Raw genomic sequence first — 21,484 nt, 5'->3', positions numbered from 1 at the left:
TGCAGCCTTGGACTCTACTCTCACCTTTCTCTGCAAGCATCTGCTCAGCCAACCTTAGATTTTACATAGACTTTTCTGTCGTGCCCTGCACATAAAATGGGCCACGTTTCCTTGCAGAGGTAATTGTTCTTGTTGGGCAAAACTTTAAACAAAGCTCTTTCTTCTTAATGGTTCACTAAGTATTTCTAAGGTTTTACACCTAAAGAAAACCAGTGACTTGTTTAAAAGTACTTCTACTATGAGACATTTGTGCTGTTTCATATTTTTATGGAAACTGTGATTAAAAACAATTTCAGGATTCTTTGAAGAATGGAAAGTTAAATAAGCTAATAAATAAAATGTTTAACATTTAGATGTCTTTACTGTCACTTCAAACTATTTAATGCATCCTTGCTAAGTTTCCTTTTACAAAAAAAAAATTGTCTGCCCCATATCTTGTGAACAGTTAGTGTACATTTAAATATGTCCATTACTCAGTATATGTACTAAGAAATATGTATTCAGTATATTTAGTATAAATCTAATTATCTAATATATATATATATATATATATATATATATATATATATATATATATATATATATATATATATATATATTAATCTTAGATCAGTAAGTTCATACAATGGTTTCTCTTTTTTTATTATTGGTAATTTGTCTGAGTGCTGTATTGTTACATGAAGCAGAAGAATTACCAGTTCTTGGTGTCACCATACAAATTAATCTTTCATGGTGACATTTTCTGAAAGCCAATAGGATACCAGGGTCAATTGATCCATATAACCCTCAGATTCCTAGTGGAAGGTTCATTGTATGGAATATAGGCTTTTACCAATTGGACGTGCTCCAGTTGAGAACAGGATATGGAATTGACATATATGGGTCACCAAAAGCGGGACCTGATCTGGGAGGTAAAATACAATAAGCATGTCAGCAGTGTTTCAAGAAAATGATTGACATGAACTATTTCTCTAGTTTAATATTGAATATGGTTTCTGACCTGTGCTTTGTATGTTCATGCCGTGTAAGTTTTTTTGCCATTCATTTTGAGCTGCTTATACCTGTGAATATACTGTATGTTGAGCTGCAGGACTTGAGCTGATCTGGAAGGATGATGTCTTTAACCAGAGAGGTGATCTTAGGTTTCATGAGTTTTGCATTGACATCTGGAAACAAAGCCGTCTCACTAGGTATTGAGTGAGTGGAATGAAATCGGATTGTTTTTAAAGAAGCCTCTTTAAGCAGGAAAGTGAATGACAACACACACAAAAAAATAGTAAAAAATGTATTCAAAAAAGTATATAACATGTTTGGGTGATCTGGTTCATTAACCCTCTGGGGTCTAAGGTGTTTTCGGGGTCCTTGAGATGTTTTGGCATGCTCTGACATTTGTGCTTTTTTCAGTTGCTTATAAACATATTAATGGCACAGGTGAAATTACACTCTATATAGCACACACAGGGCTACCATAATATGTTATCAACATGTATGTACATGTTTGTATTTTTGAGAGAATATTGTGTATGCGTGGTTATTGAAAAAACTAAAAAATAAAGTTTCTAATATAAGGCCACAAATAACATACTAAATATCTGTCCACAAGACTTTTGACTAGTGGATGTTGTCGCCTTGAGTTTTTGCTTCAAATTGATCTGAAAATCATTCTGCCTAATCATTCACATAAAACAATAGATTGTTTTAAATTGTGAAAAACATTTTTTTGTTTGCAAAGGCAATATGCGGATGGGCGGATCGGCCCAACCCCCTCATGAATAATTAGGCAGTTCTCACCTGAGCAGACTGCATACTAATGAGCCTTTCATTCAGGGGTGTCACACAAGAAAGAATGCAAGGACAATATATATATAAATAAATAAATATTTATATACACACACACACACACACACACATATATATATATATATACAAACATATATATATATATATATATATACAAACAATCAAAATATAAATGAAAGCCAAAAGCACATTTTTAGTCACACCTTTTAGCCATCCACCGCGGTAAAAATAAACCAGTCGCATTTCAAAGTCGTACGCGAAATGACCGCCAGGTGGCGCAAAGGGACATTTAGCAAAACGTAAGTGGGGCTAATGTCTATTAACAGTAGCCTATAAGGATGAAATACTACAAGTTATGGTAATTTCCAAATAAGCCTACAACAAATTGTTGGTATAATCTATATAAGATATAATCTTTTAAAACTGTAAAAGGCTAAACACTCACAGGCTAAAGTCAAGACAAAACGTTTTCTCGCTCATGTGAGAAACAGACGTTTGGGTATCTCTCAGAGAGAAAATTCATAGCCGAGCGGTAGAACTTACGGTTCAGCACCAAGATGACACGGGTTCAAATCCCGCACAAACATGGTCTTCTGTAAATTTTGTATTTATTTAGATTTGTCTAGCTCTAAAACTCTGTTACACCATACAGTTTTTTTGCTTATATTTATAAAATACAATTATCATGCATTTCCATTTTAGACTAAGGAACAAAATAGTATCCAACAGAACGACTTTGCATCTGTATAATAATAGGCTACCAATCGTAATTTAAAAAGCAGTTCTGTAAAAAAAAAATTATATATAGCCTATATAGGCTTTTTTTTTTTTTTTTTTTTGATTCCAGGCTCTCACGCCACACCCCCGATTTCTCACGCTGAAGTGTCAACCCGGTCGGTCAAATTCCTAAAAGATATAGTTTATCTATAGATCTACCTGTTGAGCCACTCGTGATCGACTAGTTATACCGCAAATTAGTTAAAATATCCCGTAATCTATCTAGAGCGAGCGTGCATGCGAGACAGATATTGGGCTCCAAACCGTGCGCGCACATGGCAGAGAGGTCTGTTCCCTACAACCTAGAGTTTTTAAAAATATGTTTTTAAGTAAAGTGTGATTTGCCAGGGGGGACTGGGATTTCCTTCTGGTCTAAACATCCCTGCTTCTGCTGAATTATTTTAATCCCCACACCCCTCCCTCCACAGCTAATCAATGCTATAGGCTACTTCACCAATATCAAATATATAAAATAGAGATATGCAACAAGCACGTTTATACGACAAACAATAAAATCAAAACCAGCGTTTCAGTTGTGCATTAGTTCCAGTGGCCTTAATGCATGCACGGCTTTTCAAAATTTCACAAAGCGTGTTGAGATTATTTTGGATGAAATATTGAAGTTTATAATTAAGTGTTTTGGCACACCACGCCGAGTGGCCCTATGCATTTTTCTAAAGTCGGGTTTTATTCTGGCATGGTGAGTTAGTGTTCGACAAACGCGGCGGCGCGTTCATTTAGATTTATTTATTTTTCTCATTATTACAGCTAAAATAACTTAATAGGCGACTCCATAATTTTTTGGTCATACAGATAAGAGTAGAGTAGCTTACATCATTCAAAACTGTAAACTTGTATTCATATTAGGCTAACGACATAAACAGTATATCTGTCGTCTCTGTCTCCGGGAACTGCGCGTCACAAAAATGAACCGAAAGCCTTCAGCTCAGTCACGATAAGAAATCGGCTATGTCTAAAGCCTTTAAATGTCTAAATATTTAGGCTAATACATGTTATCTGATTATGTAGGCTAATCCATATGTAAACGAGAGGTACAGAGGATGTACTCAAACATGTAGCCTATGAGCGCTTCCCAATGAGAAAATGACAAGACAAGGGTGAAAATCTCGCTCTAATTAAATGTAGGCTAAATCGCCCTGAATTAAAATGTAAAAACAGATCAAATAATGTATTTGTCGAAATGTTGCGATATTGTTTCATTTAAGTTCCTAATTATTCTATAAATGTTATTTAATTTAGCAGCATTACCACGAAGCACCGTGTTTCGATATTTATTTGAATAATACAAAATAAAAACTTAATTCACAAATTCCATGCCTGGTTGTAAGGATCCAAAGATCTTGTAGACTTTAATATTGAGCTGAACATTTTGTTCATGACAACAAATTAACAAGCGTTTTTTCAGATTATATTTAGTTTTGCTTGGAAAAAGCTGCTCCAAACCAGTTTTATTTCATCAATTATTGAAATAATGAAATATTTAGTAATACACTTTTAATGATAGAAATATATAGGCTACATGTAACTTAAATCATTTAATTCCTTCATTATCAACACTGTCTAGAATAGCGATTTAAGTGTGAATTGCGACTTCTCTTTGTGTTAAGTCAGCCTCAGACTCCGATAGCCTGTGGGGGGTTGGAGGGACAGTTGCTGGACAAAGGTGTTAATGTTCCTCTTTCATATGGAGAGTGTCGGATAGCCAGCCTGATGAGCAGGCAAAATTATTGTAAGGATAAATCTGTGTCCAAATGTAGGCCCCATATCTTATTAAATTATAAATATTGTAGTTTATTTATTGTAGCCTATTTAAAGTTTTTTTCACACAAAATTTCAATTGAAGTTATTGTAAGGTGAATTCAACAAGGCATGCTGTGTCTTTGAAGCAACAATTAAAGGCTAAATAATTATCATGCATTGATCATATCATGCATGCGCAGCGAGGGAGACTAAATAAATTTGTTAAAAAGAGATCCAGCGCGAGAGAGGCAAAGAAAAACGCATGTTTTTAATTTAATTATGTTTCTTTGGACAATTTTCGTTTTGTACTGTTTTAATTGTTTAATTTAGCTGTAATTTCTTTGGCAATACAAATTTAAAATGTCGCAATAATAAGATTAGCCTAGTGTTTCTTATTTTGCATCGCAAAAGAAATAAACTCTAAACCCGATGCAACCCTGTTTTAAATAAAATAAAACTGTCCCGACACTTTATTTAAACCTTGAAATGTTCGAACTTGGTTTCAAACTTAAGTAATTTTAGTGTTCTTTTACATTACACAATAATTTAGCAGACTAAAGACGAGCTTCTTCATTTTCATTTTCTGACGCAATCGGCTGACAATCTTCCTTCATCAGTTTTTGTCGTTTGTGCAGCGGCTGCGGTTCTACAGGAATGTAGCAAATTTATGTTGTAATGATAATTAAACAAAACTCTTGACTTTAAATAAGTAAACCGTTATAAACAGTTACCTATTTAAGCATCAAGGTGGTAAAATATAAACGCTGTAGTACAACATCGGTTCACAACATGTTAGCCTGTGCTACATTGAGATTCGATCTCGGGTCGATTGAAGCTCCTCGAAGCTCGTGTTGTTGCGTTGATCACTGAGCTACCGTTTGTACGCTGTTAAAGTTGTAAAGCCTCATTGATGTAGCCTAAATGTTTTTATTGCAATGTTTTATGTTGAAATGTTTTCATTATTTATTCAATTACATTTCAGTAGCCTAATTTCAGTATTGTGATTATGAATTATTTTAACTACGTTTCACTTGTTGAATTCATCTGCTACCAGCTTTCAATCGCTCTGAATCAGCGCGGTGCGGCAGCAGATTACGCATTAGAGAGAATAAACCGGAATAAACGAACACTTTTCAGAGTCTATGATTGTAGCGCCTCTTAGCGGTAAAAGGCAGCAAATACACCACACATTTTACCGCCGCGGTGGAACGGCTGATGTGGGCATTGTCATGGCTTGCCTCACATTTGCGTTTGAATAGCGCGCGTCCTTCGTGGGCGTGTCAGATTAACGCGTAATGAAGTGTAATGAGCTGGGGAAAAAAATACTGACAGCACTCTCTTTTCATACAGATTGCATAAACTGAGAATATTTGTTTTTTATATAAATTACTTCATTTAAAAGAAGAGAATTCAAGCTTCATAAAGAAAAATCTCTCGTGCCTGTGTGACAAGTAATCGCGGAGTTACAGTTAATCTTAGGACGCGTTTCAGAATGGACTTCACTGACAGAGAAAACGCAGAACTCGCATCATGTTTGTTTTTCTTTATTTGGTGAAAAGCACAACACTTTGTTTTTATTGTGAGTATCCACAAAAAAAATAGAAACTTAACAGGATCGATTGATGTATAACATTTGCCTGTATGACAAAAATCGACTGAGTTATTTGAGTCTCTTTTGCACTGATAAGAAAAAAAGCGAGCAGATCACGCCGGCGTGATTGCAGACCCCAGAGGGTTAAATCCACATTAGGATCTATCAACAGCATTTGTGGCAAAATTCTGAATTACAAAAAATTACAAAAATAATATTTACTGCATTTTTTACAGTCAGCAGTTGAAATTGCTTTGAAGTAGAATTTTTCCAGATGTACTGGGCTGTAAGTCAAGGTTCGTCTTTGACCATTACATTCCTCAGTCTACATGAGTGATATCACGGTGAGGAAATTTTCACACCGGTAATTAAACTTGTGAAGTTGCGACAACACCAGTATTACCAATAACACCTGGGATGGGTGTTGCGTGCAGTTGCTTTTCACTTTTGAATTTGCCATCACACATACTCTGTGTATATAAGCCTATAATTTGCGGGCATCGGTGAGCGGCTATCAGTATGCGGGGTATTCTTTAGTAAAATGTTTAATAAAAATGTTCATGAAATTATAAAAAAAATTGATGAAATTAGAAAATATTTAAAAGTCGTTGTTTAATTTCATTTTATGCATACAGAATGTTCTCATGTACAGTGTTGGGGAAGTTACTTTTAAAAAGTACTGTTTGCTCGTTACTCGTTACCTCTTAAAAAAGTAATCCGTTACTTTACTTAGTTACCCCCTTTGGAAACTAACTTTTTACGTTACTCGTTACTTTTACGTTACTTTTATGTTGCTTGACTTTGGGCAGAACCCAATATCTGTTTCTAAATGTGTACCCCTATATAAAGTTCTACTATGAACTCTACTTATTGAAAAACTAGAAAAAAAGAGAGATTTTGAGATAGAATTGTTTTTATTTTTATTTAAATAACATTTGAAAAACTTGTATAAACTGAACACCAAAGAACAATATTAGCTATTGAGCGGTGGTGAGGCGTTCATGAAAAACGTCACAAAGAACCTGCAAAAGTAATGATTATGAATATGTCAAATATAGCAAGGAGACATTTCAATTGTTTATTAATGAACAAGTGTTTTCTTTGTCAGTGTCAGCTGCAAAGATGAAGTTGACGATGCTGACTCGGGATCTTCGCAGTAGTGAACGCGCCAGAGTGAAATGCACATTTCATACGGATTACATAAGCAGAGAGGTAGTCTGTTTTCTTTCGTTTTGAATAGTTTTGTTTAAAAGTACACATTTCAAGCTTTCAATATATTTCTCAGGTCTTTGAGGCAAGTAGCTTATACACTAAGTTTCGGTTCATTTTTGAGACGAGCTTCAGTTCATGCGCCGGCGCGGAGCTCATGAGAAGTCCTGATTATATTGCCTGCTATATATTTACTTCTTATTTATTAAATCCAGGCGATTGGTTGATGAAACATTGATTAAAATTAAGATACAATTAATACAAAATTAAATTCACTTTAAAGACAGGCTTTCTACAATAACAAACTTAAATGAAGTGGTCGAAATCATGTCTGCCCACTCCATTTGTCTCCCGATTGTGCATCTTATGATCTTACTCAGGCTTTTCACTTTTCATATAATCAGCATAGATAAAAATTAAAAAAAAAGATTTTATTTAAACATAAATATGAAACTAATGACTAGGCTACAACACGTAGGCCTATTAGCCTACAGTACAGAGAAATGTAACTGTTACGTCCGTAGCATTGTTTTTTACTCATAAATGCGAACACGAAAAATACAATAAAATGAATATTTTATGTTCTGTGGAGAGCCAACCCTTCTTCATTCGGTGGGTAGTATTACTTTTGGTTTGCGCAGTGTAATTCACAGAATTGATTGCTCTGCTACCAGCCTCTGTCACGCACCGTGTGGAGCTTGTGACTATTGCAAGCACGCAGCTGAGAAGACAGTGTCGCTGTCAAATCTGTCCCTTGGAAAAGTAACGTTTACCAAATTTTCGTTACCAAATTTTCAGTAGTAGCGTGTTACATTACTTTTTACCTGAAAAAGTAGTTACGTTACACACAACACTGCTCATGTAAATATATTTTGTTCTAATGTAACAAGTAATCTTTGTTTTACACGATTATTACTACATTATATCCTGCCCCTATTTTCCATCTCTCTGTGCAACCCATTCTTCCATTGGTGTCCAGACTTTAACAGCCACTTGCCCGCGGTCCTGGCAACCACTCCCTCAATGTGACATCGTGGCAGGCCCCAAGGTGCTGACTGCCGGTCCGACTCCTGATCGCTTCATTAGAGAGCAAACAAAGCGTGAATGTCTTGTAATTGTATAGCAGGTCCTGCCAAGCCTAAAAAAAGCAGAGACACCTTATAATAAGATATTTAGAGGAGATTGAAAGGTCACCCCCTGTCCAGAAGCAGGAAGGGATGGAGTAATTGGAGGGGAGAAGGACAGTGGTCTGCGGTGAAATGTCAACACGAAGGAAGCCGAGGAAGATTCGTAATCAGCAGCCTACATCTCGCGCTTCCACAATCCTTTAGACAACTAGACTGAGACGTCACCCTGTTCTAGCTGCCGCTTTGGAGGATGTCACTCAGTCGGTGACATGGGAGAGTAGACTCTGACAGAATTAGGACAAATTTAAGGCGGGTTTCCAACAGTTCATTGCGGCTCATTCTCCTGCTTTTAGTTTGCTGGCATTGATTGAGATGTACTCGCTGCAGGAAAGATGGATTTGAACCTGCATGTTCAGTTCATCCTGGTAGAATGTTTGCACACATCCTCAAACTCAAGCCATATACGGATACTTGCAGTAATTGCAAAACTTTAATTGCAGTAACCATCTTAAAGTACTTTCCACCATCAGTTTGAGCAGTTCTTAACACTGTGAGCAACGATTTCAGTTGCATTTTAACTTGAGCATGGAATACGATTTCTGGGCACTTTTACCTTTCTGTATGTGATCCTCCTCCATAACAATCTCTCCAATGTTCACTACAGTATCATGCCTATTGTGTCATTGAGGTAACTTCCATTCTAGACCGAAGTAGACGCGTAACGCTGCAGTTTCATAACGAGAACAAGTTGGCCCTATTGTGGAAAAGAGTCTTTAGTAACTAACCACACACAATCATGTTTAACCAGCTGTTAAATGCACTGACATTGTGTAATTGTTCATCTTTTTGGTGCAAAGACAAAATTTCTCTTCAGTTTAGGATCATTAGGGATTGTGCAGTTGATGGTACGCCATTACTGCCTGTGCAAGTAATTTCCTTTACAAGAGATGTTGTGTACAATTTCTGTTGATCTTGGCAGCAGTAACTCATCAAATGATGGAAAAAGGTGATATAAGTAACTGAATATCCACACAAGCCATGTAGACAAATGCATTTTTGGCATTTTAAAGTGTCTGGATCACAGTGGTGGAGTGATTCTGTACAGGCCCAGTAAAGTTTGTCAGATCACAGCTACCTTATTTGGATAATTCCTCTAATAAAATGGGCATACAGAACGCATGCAAACAAACAGCATCAGAAATCAGGGAACCTTTATTCATAGTGATTTCAGGAGTTTGTAACGAACAAAACTGTGTATTTACATACATCACATTATTGTGTGGTGTGCCCCTTTAAGAGACTGATCACGTCATTCATGACGTGCGCTATGCGTGATGTAGGGCTGGGAAAAAAATCGATTTGATTTAAAAATCGAGTTGGTAGGTCAAATCGATTCATATTTTAAAAAAATTTTTTTTTTTTTTTCTCCCCCTCTTCAGTATAGCGTACATACATTTTGCATTCGCCAAATCTTCTTTCAGTGTTTCTGTAGCACTCCCTGCGGCGGCGCAGTTCGAGTACGACAGTAAACACGATGAAACTCTCTCTAAGATGATTCAATGTTACTATTATTATACTTGATCTCTAGATTAAAGCTGCAGTCGGCAAGTCTGGCAGATTGAGTGGATTTAGGAAAATTTTGAATGTTTACAACTCTCATGCCCCTCCCCCACTATCAACGGACACCCTTCCACAGTCCCACCGAGTTCATGCTCGTCAGTGCGTGTGCACCAGATTTTCAGTGAACGCGCCCGTCTCATCAGCATCCATCAACACCATGGAGTATTTGGAGGTATGCTGTCCTGGCTAATCTACCGATAGATTGCAATTGCTAACGTCATTTATACTCTAAATGAGCTTACTTGATTTTCCGCCATCACTCTTCGTTACTTCCGTGAACTTCAGGCGTGTGCATGTGATTGTAACGTGCGCGAGGGGTGGCGTGTCCCCGATCTGTGATTGACAGTCAGATCTCACACCCCCCTACGCTGATTTGACATGATGAACCGGGAGATGTGGATTTTTGCAAAACAAATAACACGCTCCAGGTGGAGTTAGAAGCTCGTTTTTTTTTCTAAAACCACTTTATTTATGTTGTTCTGTCAGGTTATAGTGTCGATTTCACTGAATATGATAAAAAAAATGTTGCCGACGGCAGCTTTAAGGTCTATGGTTTCGCATAAAACTTTATATTGCTGGACTTTATTGCTGTAACTAAATCATGTTACTTTCTACCGGGTGTCTGTTAGATCACAACACTAGTGTAGAGTCAGAGCACTATAATTATTCTTCACGCGCACAGAAACTGAAATTTAAAACTGTTAAAAGAAAAGGCTCAATAAACGATTGCATAGATAGATAATGTATAATACACTACGCATCAATATGTATTTCCTTTGTGCTTTGAACTTTTCAATGCGGGCTCGACGCGCTGCGCGCTGTGACTCCGTGTTGCTTCAAGCGCATCATTCTGCGCTCGGGATGCGCATAAGCGCTTTGTGCCGCACTGTATTGGAGCCTTTCATATCATAATACTTTTGCGCAATGAAAGATTATTAATAGCCTTTCTTGTTCTGTCCTATCTATGTTAACAGCTGTGCTATACATTTAAAACATGTCTCAATTTTATAGTAGACTAGGCTATATAATAATTGATCTTTTTGTTTTTTGTTATCTTGTTTTTCATGAATGTATTTTATAGGAGTGTAAATATTAATCGATTCGTATCGATGCATCGATTATACAGCTGACGATTCGATGCATCGATGCGTTAGCAAGAGTATGGATTAATGTGTTTGTTTTGCCGCCTGTCTATTTTCAGCATCCGCTCATATGCGTACAAACGATTGTTGTTATGCACTGGGCTAACGTTAGTTAGTCACCGAACTAAACTGCCAGTGTGAATGCACCCTCAGTCACTTAGTCGGCGAATTCGGCGTTACTAACGTAAACAAACAGGCGCTAACGTGTACAAAAGGCTACTTCAACAGCTTACTTGAAAAGTCTAGGGTGCTTTCACACCAACTCGGAACGGAATGGGAACGGTTCGCATGAAAAATCGCTAATGATGTAAAAGATGTCTGTCATGCGGACCCGGGTGCGCACTGGGGTACCAAACCCAAACCCGAGACTGCCTGGAGGAGGTGCGCTGAGTTCGGTGGCACTCGAACCGTGCCGCGGCTCGCGTGAATTGAAAGCGACTCGGGTGCGCACTTGTTCAGGAAGTAAGTGACCTGCGATTATGATGTATTTAGTTAAATAAAACACATGTAAGGGATGATAGTGTTGGTAATTTACCTTGGATAAGACCGAGAGTGAGTCTGTATTCGCACACACATAGCGCTTGGACTCAGGGCAACAAATTAATGGAAATCCACTGTCTCCTGCGTTTGCAATCAGCAAAAAGCCAAATGCGACACACAGTAAACCGGTGTTGTTCACTTAGCTGTGCATAATAGCACCAAATAAAATAAAAAAACACAATATATTGACCCGCGTTCTGTTTTCTATCATGCGTCGTGCACGTTTGCGATGACGTAAGATGCACGGAAACGCACCAGGATTCGATAGAATCAAGTTTAGAACTGTATGCAGTAACTGTTATATTTGCTGTTCTATTTACAGTGCATTGAGCACAACATACACATTATGTGAATAGAATACTGTTCCTGTATTCTCAATAAAAGGCAAATTATAAACATTTTTGTTGATTTATTTGAAATAGATATCATGTAAAAATATCGATTATTGAATCGTATCGAATCGAATCGTATCGCGGGGAATTCTGAAGTATCGAACATAATCGAATCGTTGGCTTAAGAAATCGGTATCGTTATCCACTAATCTAGTTTATAATAGCATTTTTGTCATAGATTATGATCATATATTTTTTGGATTTGTTGTTTTTCTTTATAATGAAGTTGTCTGTATTAAGCAGATTGTGTTTAACACACAAAAGAGTGATTATCAGTTCAACACACAGAAATTCTACTTGATTTAAAAACAAATCGAATCGAATCGTAAATCGAGTTTTTTATAAAAAAAAATCTGATTTTTTTAGGGAAAAAAATCGTCCAGCTCTAGCGTGATGACGCTGTTGAGTTGAGTGTGATCCACCGTAGATGCTAAGCGTGCTCTACATCTTTATATAATTTTGTTTCACTAGTTTTATTTTGTGACGCTGAAAGAGTAATCTCTTGTGTGAGAGGATCGCGTTGCCTGTTGCCATTAAATGTGCGTGATACAGCCTTTACGCCTCTAAACTCTTTCTTCTATTGACTTTGTGAGAGCTATCCTGGTCAAAGCGTTACAAGTTTTTTCTAGTTTTGATCTGATAACAATTTACATTTTGGAGTATCATTTTACCCTGTAAATTGACAATCAGATGAATGGTATTTATATACAGAGCACTATAAGTCCAACTGCTTCCATTTTATTTGTTTCGCAGCTCATGCCAGGAGGCGAGTAATTACACAGAGTGTCTGAAAACATCCAAAAGACCCTTAGTGAGCCGTCTTTCAGAATGCCTGATTTTCTGAAGGAGGTTTGGCTTGAGTACAACATTAGCTGTGCGGCAGAGAGTTCAGAGGTAGTAATGGAGCGTTGTGCTAGGCTGAAAAAAATTATGTTTCTAATACAAATATCAATGTCTATACAGATCTGAGTCCATCTGTCTATCTATCTTTCTGTCTGTCTGTCATCTATCTATCTGTCTGTCTGTCTTTTCATATTTCTGTCTGTCTGTCCAATCTATCTATATCTTTTTAATCTTGACAGGCCTGCTTTGTTAGTGTAACAGATGTAATTTTGACATAATCAAGACAGGAAATAACAAACATTCCCCCCATTAAACTCTGTTTTGGTTTGCTGTGAAACCCTGTTCTGAAGGTTCATGTGTAAATTCCTATATTTAACACAAGCACTCCCGCCTCGCCAATTATCAGATACGCCGTCTGCATTTGCCATGGCCTTTAGTGACCTTTGGGCGACCTGTTATGAGGGTAAGTTGTCTGATGTAGGGAGATATTAATTTCTCCCTCATTAAATCACACAGACTAGAATATTCCGGAGGCACAACGCAGCGTTTGGGAATTTAGACTGTTGCATGTTCAAGTATGTTGGTTCTCTGTGCAAAATGCGCTGTGGATGGTTGCCAGGGTGTTGCTATACAGTTGAGTGAATTTATCACATTGCTATGCGGGTATGGTTGGTTTCTTACAGGCCCAAGTCGACTGAGCCAGTTACCAAGTCTCTATAGGGCCTTTCTGGGTTATGTCTTTTTCGACCCTGGGCTAAGGCCGATTTTAACCTTCAAAGCAATTTTTCACACTTGTAATTTAAAAAAAAGGTTTTGCACCACTTCTAACCCTGGGTTTTAAACATTGGTTCCCGAGCAACAGTGTACTGCATTAAATATTCATAGGCTTTGTACAGGGACTTTCATGCGCTGTGTTTGCTGAGCAGCCTGAGAGAAGAATGAAAATGTTGGTGGCGGGAAAACACTTTGACTGTTAGGTCTCTCCTTCAGTGCAAGTCTATGGGATTTTCTACATGTTTCATCCTCCTCCTAGTGACAATTGCAAGTTCGATAACTTTGAAATGTAGAAATGCTCCCCTCAACTAACATCTACTGGTAAAACCATCTGAATCCAAAAAAGCTTCTCTCTCCATTGACGGCTGTTCAAAAATGTGTGTGTATTGTGATGAAATAATGTTTTTTGAAAGCAACATATAAGTCACAAATATTTCATTACATTATACAGTAGATGTTTTTAGAGGGCTCTTAAATGCATTAAATGGACTGTTTCTATGTTGACATCAGTTGAGCAGTTGTCATTCAGATGAATGGGAATGTTAACGGATATCCTTTCTCAAGGTGTTATAACCCTCCTATATAACCATTCAGTGCTGGAAAAAAGCCACGCAAAGCCAACAGAAAAGTGTGCAGCAGTATCAATCTTAGGTGTCTTCAGGTTTCAAGCATTGAATAGTTTCCTGCTGCACAGGTCACCACAGTGAGAAGAGGTGATGAACAGGCATCGGTCATAAACCGGCTTTCACACTTTTTTCATGTGGTCTTCTGCACTTTTGCAGTTTTTCTCACCCTTACACTCCCATTTTTTAACTCTTTTTCTCTTGGTCTCTTCTTTCAGCAACTCTCTTATTCAGCCCGTAGCCATATTTGCTCAGCGCTGGCACACCAGATAAATCAACTTCCACAGGCAAAACACTGTATGAGCTTGTGCTAGATTTTTTTTTCTTGCATATTTGTCCTCCCCTGCTGCTCAGTTTGGAGGTGTTAGAGCACCATACATGGTTCATTCGTAGAATTACATGCACAATTTGTCATGAATTCACAGTAAGGACTTTTCATTCGCCTTCATGATTGAAACTTGTTAGCGGTAACAGTCTCCTTCTAAGGGAGTGAATTCATTCATTTCTCGCTCTCTTTATTCTGATATGCACACTAATGTGGTGCATGTCGTTTTTTATATTCTGTCCCTTGGCTAGAGTGTTTACTTTCTCATTAGCAATCCACCAGGTAGGTTTGTGTGTGTGTGTGTGTGTGTGGGGGGGGTGCGTATTGAGCTGGCTCAATCAAGAGAGGAAAAATTCATTTAAAAATATGTTGTAGGTCACTGCATATTTGATTCTTTTTCTCATGTGTTTGTAGTTTTCACGTTAGACTTTTGCTTTTCTACATTGTGCTGCTAGGCCTCAACAAGAACTGTTATATCATATATAAGCCAGTAATGCATGCAAATAATAACTTTCCATTTTTTGTTTTTAATAGTCAATTTAATATTAATATATCACAATTATATAAAACGTACATGTTTAAATTTTACACTGTCCCTTTTACACCCCTAAAAACTGATAATATATTAACCTTTGCTTCTATCATTTCCTTACAGTTTAATGTAACTGTATGTAAATTTACCAGGATTTCTATCTAAATTGGTCATTAATTTTTACACAATCTAGATGCCGTGGCATGACCTGTTTCTTGCTAATGAAGAAAAGACAAAAATAAAACATACACTACCATTCAAAAGTTAAATTACCTGTTAAATACCATTTAGAGATCATGTGTGATCATGTTTTCAGGCAATTTACTTGTATGAGAAGTTGTAACATTACCATTAATCACTGGTATAATACTGTATGTGACCAAAGAACAGGATTACCAATATGAGCACGCACAAGGTCAGAGATCGCTGACGCAAGAAGTATGCTTTTGGCCAATCATAAAGGTCTGCCTGAGCAGTTTACAGTAAGCTCCGCTGCTTTTAATTGTTTTTCTATGTAAGCGTGCTAGACGGATATCTAACCATTTAGCCGTGCTTTGGGCTCAAAAGCCTTCCGTTTCCATTCATCAGCACTGTGGCTCTGCAGTTATTGCATTCTATTATAACTGAAATACTATTAATAACTATTATGTGTCATGTTTTTAAGAGTAAAAGCACGTTTTGTGCGATCATCCCCTACGGCTGTCACTCAAAAGTAAAAAAAGAAAAAGATTTCGTCAAATTGGTCAGATAGTGTAACCAAATCTCTTCTCCTCAAGGTGGATAAAAAAAATCGGCTCAGCATTTAAAGGTAATTTCCGATAATTGACATCACAGAGTTAACCAGTATTTTGATACTGATGTGTGAATGGTATCTTACCGGTAAATAGACAGAACGGCGTTGCTTGTGTTTACAGTACATTTAGTGTATTTAATGGAAAAGTCGTTCTGGTCATTTTACTGTAATTTACCTGGATTACTATGTGAAAATGGCTAATGTTGAAAACATTATTTGTGCTATTTAATAGTTTTGTGGAAACCATGATACATTTTTTCAGGATTCTTTGATGAATTGAATGTTCAAAAAGAATTCATTTGAAATGGATCATCAATATTCACTGTCACTTTCTTACTAATTTTGCTATCCTCAAAATGTAACCTTGAATGTCAGTGTATTTACTTTACAAACCTTCTCATTTTTTTTATTTTTAATGGATTCTGATTGCTTTTTTTTTTTTTTTTTTTTAAGTCCTGTCACCTATAACCATGACATTGGCCAGTCAGCCTTCAATGTCATCTGGTGAGCAGCAGTTCTAGAATGTGCTGCTCTGCTGGCTACGCATCATTTCCTCCTACAAAAAACATGATAATGAGGTACACGCGTGCCCGCTCTCGCATACACCTAACGACCCACTCCCTATGCGAGTCACATTGACTACAGTGCTGCTGATGGCACCAAGTCAAACCTTTGAAAATGTGATAACGCCTCCAAAACGGCACGTCAGCACAGCAGCGTAGCGTAGCGTCTGATGTTTGCCAAAGGGCTTTTATTGTGAGCACATGTTTACAGCCCAAGAGCAAGAGGATTGTTCTGATTTCATGGAATGCTTTACACTTCCTTGCCCTTGCCCATGTCTTTAGAAAAAATATATGTTTAAGTGAAAAAATGTTCCTGGAATGACATTAGGAGGGTGAGTACAATTGTCATTTTTAGCTAAAGTATAGTTTTAGTTAGAATTGTCACTCCCTCTTTCCCACAAACACTCAAGCCCCCTAATTCAGTTCTCTCTCTTCCCCATAGTATGAATTTTCCCGCAGGCTGTGTGAGAGAAAAAGAGACAGCTTGCATGTGCCTCTCACCTGCAGAGGTTCATTTGCTGTAAAGCAGGTGCTTTATTGGTGTGAAAAAAATGCAGGTTGTGTGCAGACACTCGAAACGGCTATAAAACTCGTTCTCTGGCTTTCGTTCATTCTTATCTCCGCCCTCTGAAGTAGAGGAAAGCATAAACACGTCATCCGTTCTCTTTCTATTAAATGTCACTATCATTAATAGCTATTGAAGGCTTCAACCCCCCCCCCCCCCCCCATTTCGGGTCCCACCTCACCCCTCATGTAAAGGGTAAATTGTTCACTAAAAATTGAGATAAATATACTTCCCGTGTGGCCTTGTATGCTTGTATGCCGCTATTGAAAACACAACTAATAAACTACTTCTGCCAATAAACTTCTCTGTGCCAACAGATAGGTTACAGTTTTTCTCAGGAACAAAGAGATTCTCTCTTAAAGGGACAGTTAACCATACTCTGATGTTGTTTAAATCCTGTTTGACTTCTGTGTGACACAAAAGGAGATGTATAGCTAAATCTTAATCCTGCTCTTTTCTGTACAATGAAAAGTAATGGTGATCGAGGACTGTCAATCCAAGTCTGCTGAATCCATAGCTGTTTGTGTGAAATGTAAGGGGGTATTAGTACCAAAAAGTTCTAATGATGTCATCATTCACTTACCCTCATGTCATTTCAGACCTGTTTGACTTTCTTTATTCCTTGAAACAAAAGAATATTTTGAAAAAGGTCTCAGTGTTTATTTTTGTCCTTGCAATGACATTCAATGGGGTCCAATGTTGTTTTGGACAAAAACAGTGGAAATATTCTTCAAAATATCTACTTGGTTACTCACGTAACCTCAGTTCCCTGAGTTAGGGAACAAAGTATTGCGTAGCTATACGCAGTGGGAAAACTCCTTTTTCTCGATTTACTGAAACATATATGTAAAACGCATTTGCAGCTGTACAGCTAGCCCATTGAGCGTCTGGCTCGCTCATAGGCTGTGCTGCAGCGACTGTACATCCAATGGCGCGGGCGCCTCTGAGATCACTCTACGTCATTACACGTCAGAGCCCGTCAGGGGGCCTGGCCTCAGCCTATATTAGTCCCTGAATTCGCCATTATAGCAGGTTTATACGACTGAAGCGACAACTAGCCAGTTAGTACAGTGCGGCCGGCTACGCAATACTTCGTTCCCTAAATCAGGGAACTGAGGTTATGTGAGTAACCAAGTAGTTCCCTTTCGAAACGGTCACTTCGTATTGCGTAGCTATATGCAGTGGTAACGCTATGCAAAACGCTGCACTGAGTAACTGGTTGCCACTGCAGCTCAGGACCCCTGAGCATACAGAACAAGCCGTAATCCTAACATGTATACATCAGACCAGACACAGTCAGGTCTAAAACAATACATCTGAGTCAGTAATCACCAACATATCACACTAATAAACCCAGACACTGTCGGGGTTAATAGTATACAACCAGCCAAAGCGTGTTTTGTATGTATGTGAAAATATAACCGTCCAAAGCGGGTCTCATATATATATGTGAATGTGACCGTGCACAGTAATATTAATGACAGAACCAGACACATTCGGGCCCTAATCATACCGAAAGCACCTTCGCCTGTAGGGAAGGCACCTCCAAATTATAGAATTTCATAAATGTGGAAGGCGAGGACCAACCGGCCGCATCACAAATATCCTGAATGGGACAGCCAAATGACCAAGCCCATGACGAGGCCATGCCTCTGGTCGAATGGGCCCTGATACATATAGGGCAAACCTGACCCACTGAGGTATAAGCCATCGCGATAGTATTCTCTATCCATTTAGACAGTCTTTGCTTAGTGACTGAATCCCCTTTGGATCGACCACCAAAGCAGACAACAAGCTGTTCTGATTGTCCAAACGACGCAGAACGCTCCAGATAAATTCTCAGCGCCCTAACAGGGCAGAGAAGATTAACCTCCCCATCCTCTGTAGAAGGGGGAAGAGCCAATAACGTCACTACCTGTGCTCTGAACGGTGTTGAGAGCACTTTGGGCACATACCCATGCCTGGGCTTGAGGATGACCTTAGAGTTATCCTGAGCAAACTCCAGACATGCCGGGCTCACAGAGAGAGCCTGCAGATCCCCCACTCGCTTGATAGATGCCAATGCCAACAGGAGAGCGGTCTTCAGCAAGAGAGGTTTAAGATCAACCGACTGGAGCGGTTCAAAAGGTGGACCCCTCAAAGCCCCCCAGGACCGTGGAGAGGTCCCATGGTGGCACAGAGGGAGGTCTGGAGGGGTTGATCCTGCTAGCACCCTTCAGAAATCTCACGACCAGGTCATTTCTTCCCAGTGATTGGCCAGCCACCAGAACATGGTGTGCTGCAATGGCTACCACATACACTTTGAGTGTGGACGGTGAGGGGCCCGCGTCCAACAGCTCCAGTAGGAATGACTGATATTTCACATGACTCTGGGTCTATATGGTTTTTGAGCACCAGCTGGAAAAAACCCGCCCATTTCGAAGCATAGAGACGCCAAGTGGACGGGGTCCTAGCTTTAGATATAGTGTTCAACACCTTCACAGGAAGGTCCCCGGATACCCGTTTAGGGGCCACACATGGAGGGCCCATAGATCGGGCCGCGGATGCCACATTGTTCCCTTTGCCTGAGTGAGAAGGTCTTTCTCATCGGGACAGTCCATGTAGCTGTGTCCAATAACTGAACCAGCTCCGGAAACCACGGTCTGTATTTCCAGATAGGAGCCACCAGAGGGACTGGGCACTCGCTCTCTCTGACCCGTTTGATGACTTGTGGAATCATCGAGACGGGGCGAAAAGCATACAGGGGACGGTTGGGCGAGACGTGGGCCAACGCGTCCATGTCCTTCGAGAAGAACATATTGCAGTGGGTGTTGTTTTTCGAGGCGAACAGGTCGATTTCGGCTCTGCCAAACACCTTCCATATCAGACTGACCGTCTGTGGGTTCAGGGACCACTCGCCAAGGGGAGTGTTGCCCCGTGAGCGCATATCCGCACCCAAATTCTGGACGCCCGGGATATGCGCAGCTCTCAAAGAGCTCAGATTGTTCTGGGCCCATAAGAAGAGATCTCTCTCCAAAGCATGCAGGTCGCCCTTGTGTAGCGCTCCCCAACCCAGGTTGGACGCGTCTGTAAAGACCACTTTCCTCCTGGAAATTGTCCCCATTGTCACACCCTCTTGGTACCAGTCCTGAGCCCGTCAGGGAATCAGGGTCCTTAAACAACCGTGATTCACCATGATGCGCAGGCTGCCTGACTGCCATGCATGGGTTGGCACACGGCGTTCCAGCCAGTGCTGCAGCGGGCGCATGCACAGTAATCCCATGCGGCCATTAGACCTAGCAGCTTCTGAAATTTCTTCAAGGGAAATTTCTTCTGGTGTGAGCCGCGCTTTCATCGTCACCGAGTCTAGAACTATGCCCAGAAATATCACACTCTGGCTGGGGGACAGTTTGCTCTTTGAAACCTTGATTGTGAAACCCAGGCATTTTAAATGGCAGAGAATCAAATCCATGTGAGCTAGTAGCTCGACTCTCGACTGCGCCAGCACCAGCCAGACGTCGAGATAATTCAGCACGCGCACTCCTCTCTGTCTCAGAGGAGAGAGTGCTGCATCCACACACTTCGTGAATGTGCGGGGTGCCAAAGACAGACCAAACGGCAGAACTGTGTATTGATAGGCCTGTCCCTCGAAGGCAAATCTCAAGAATGACCTGTGACGAGGGTTTATTGGAATGTGAAAGTAAGCATCTTTCAGATCCATTGTGACAAACCAATCCCCCGGGGCGAATTTGCGCGAGGATATGTTTGATAGTTAACATTTTGAAGGGCCGTCTGAAGCCGCCGTCTCTTTTCAGAATTAGAAAATAACTGCTGTGAAAACACGCCTGTTTTAGCGCAGGGGGGACTAATTCTATCGCACCTTTTGCTAATAAATTCTGCACTTCGGTGCGAAGCACGTGACCCACGTCGCTTCTCACTGAGGTCTCGATAACCGCCTGAAACTTTGGGGGACTGCGAGCGAATTGGAGCGAGGAGCCTCGCTTTATAGTGTTTATGACCCAACTCGACACATCGGGGATGGCTTGCCAGGCTAGAACCCGTGTGGCTAGGGACTGACACACTGATTGGGACGGGCCGCCTAACATAGGGGGACCTGATACCTTTATAATGTGATTTGTGCATACATTGAGTGTTTGACTGACTGTACAGGCATTTGCGTGTGGGGGAGTCAGTGTTACAACAGGGGAGGGGCCACCTAGTAAAGGTGGACCGTGAACCCATGTGTTGTGCTTGTGAAACATGCTCTTTTTTTTTAAACATACTCTTTTTGTACTTTATTTGGTTCGCCGAGAAAACGGCGTTTGTTTGTAAATACGCGCTCACTGTTGCGGGCCTGTTGACAATAATAAAATCCCCAGCCGCCTGAACTGAACGGTGAGCTGTGGGAACTCTTTTGTCTGGGTCTCCTTCGAACAGGACCGGAGAACTGATTGAGCAGGAGAGAGTGAGGCATGCGGGGACGTGGCCGGCGTGCGTTCACCATAGACAAACACAGAATATTACAATA

At 39.7% G+C, this 21,484-nt stretch overlaps 1 protein-coding gene across 8 annotated transcripts in view; it reads left to right on the top strand.

Moving 5' to 3' along the window:
• nrxn2a (neurexin 2a) overlaps nt 1–21,484 on the top strand; it is a 452,348-nt gene that overhangs the window by 247,823 nt on the left and 183,041 nt on the right. The window lies entirely within an intron of this gene.

The sequence above is a fragment of the Rhinichthys klamathensis genome, unplaced genomic scaffold, assembly GCF_029890125.1.
Source record: "Rhinichthys klamathensis goyatoka isolate OS25496 unplaced genomic scaffold, OSU_Roscu_1.1 h1tg000191l_1, whole genome shotgun sequence".
Classification (NCBI taxonomy): domain Eukaryota; kingdom Metazoa; phylum Chordata; class Actinopteri; order Cypriniformes; family Leuciscidae; genus Rhinichthys; species Rhinichthys klamathensis.
Note: the sequence above shows the minus strand (reverse complement) of the source record. Positions and strands in the feature narration are given on the sequence as shown.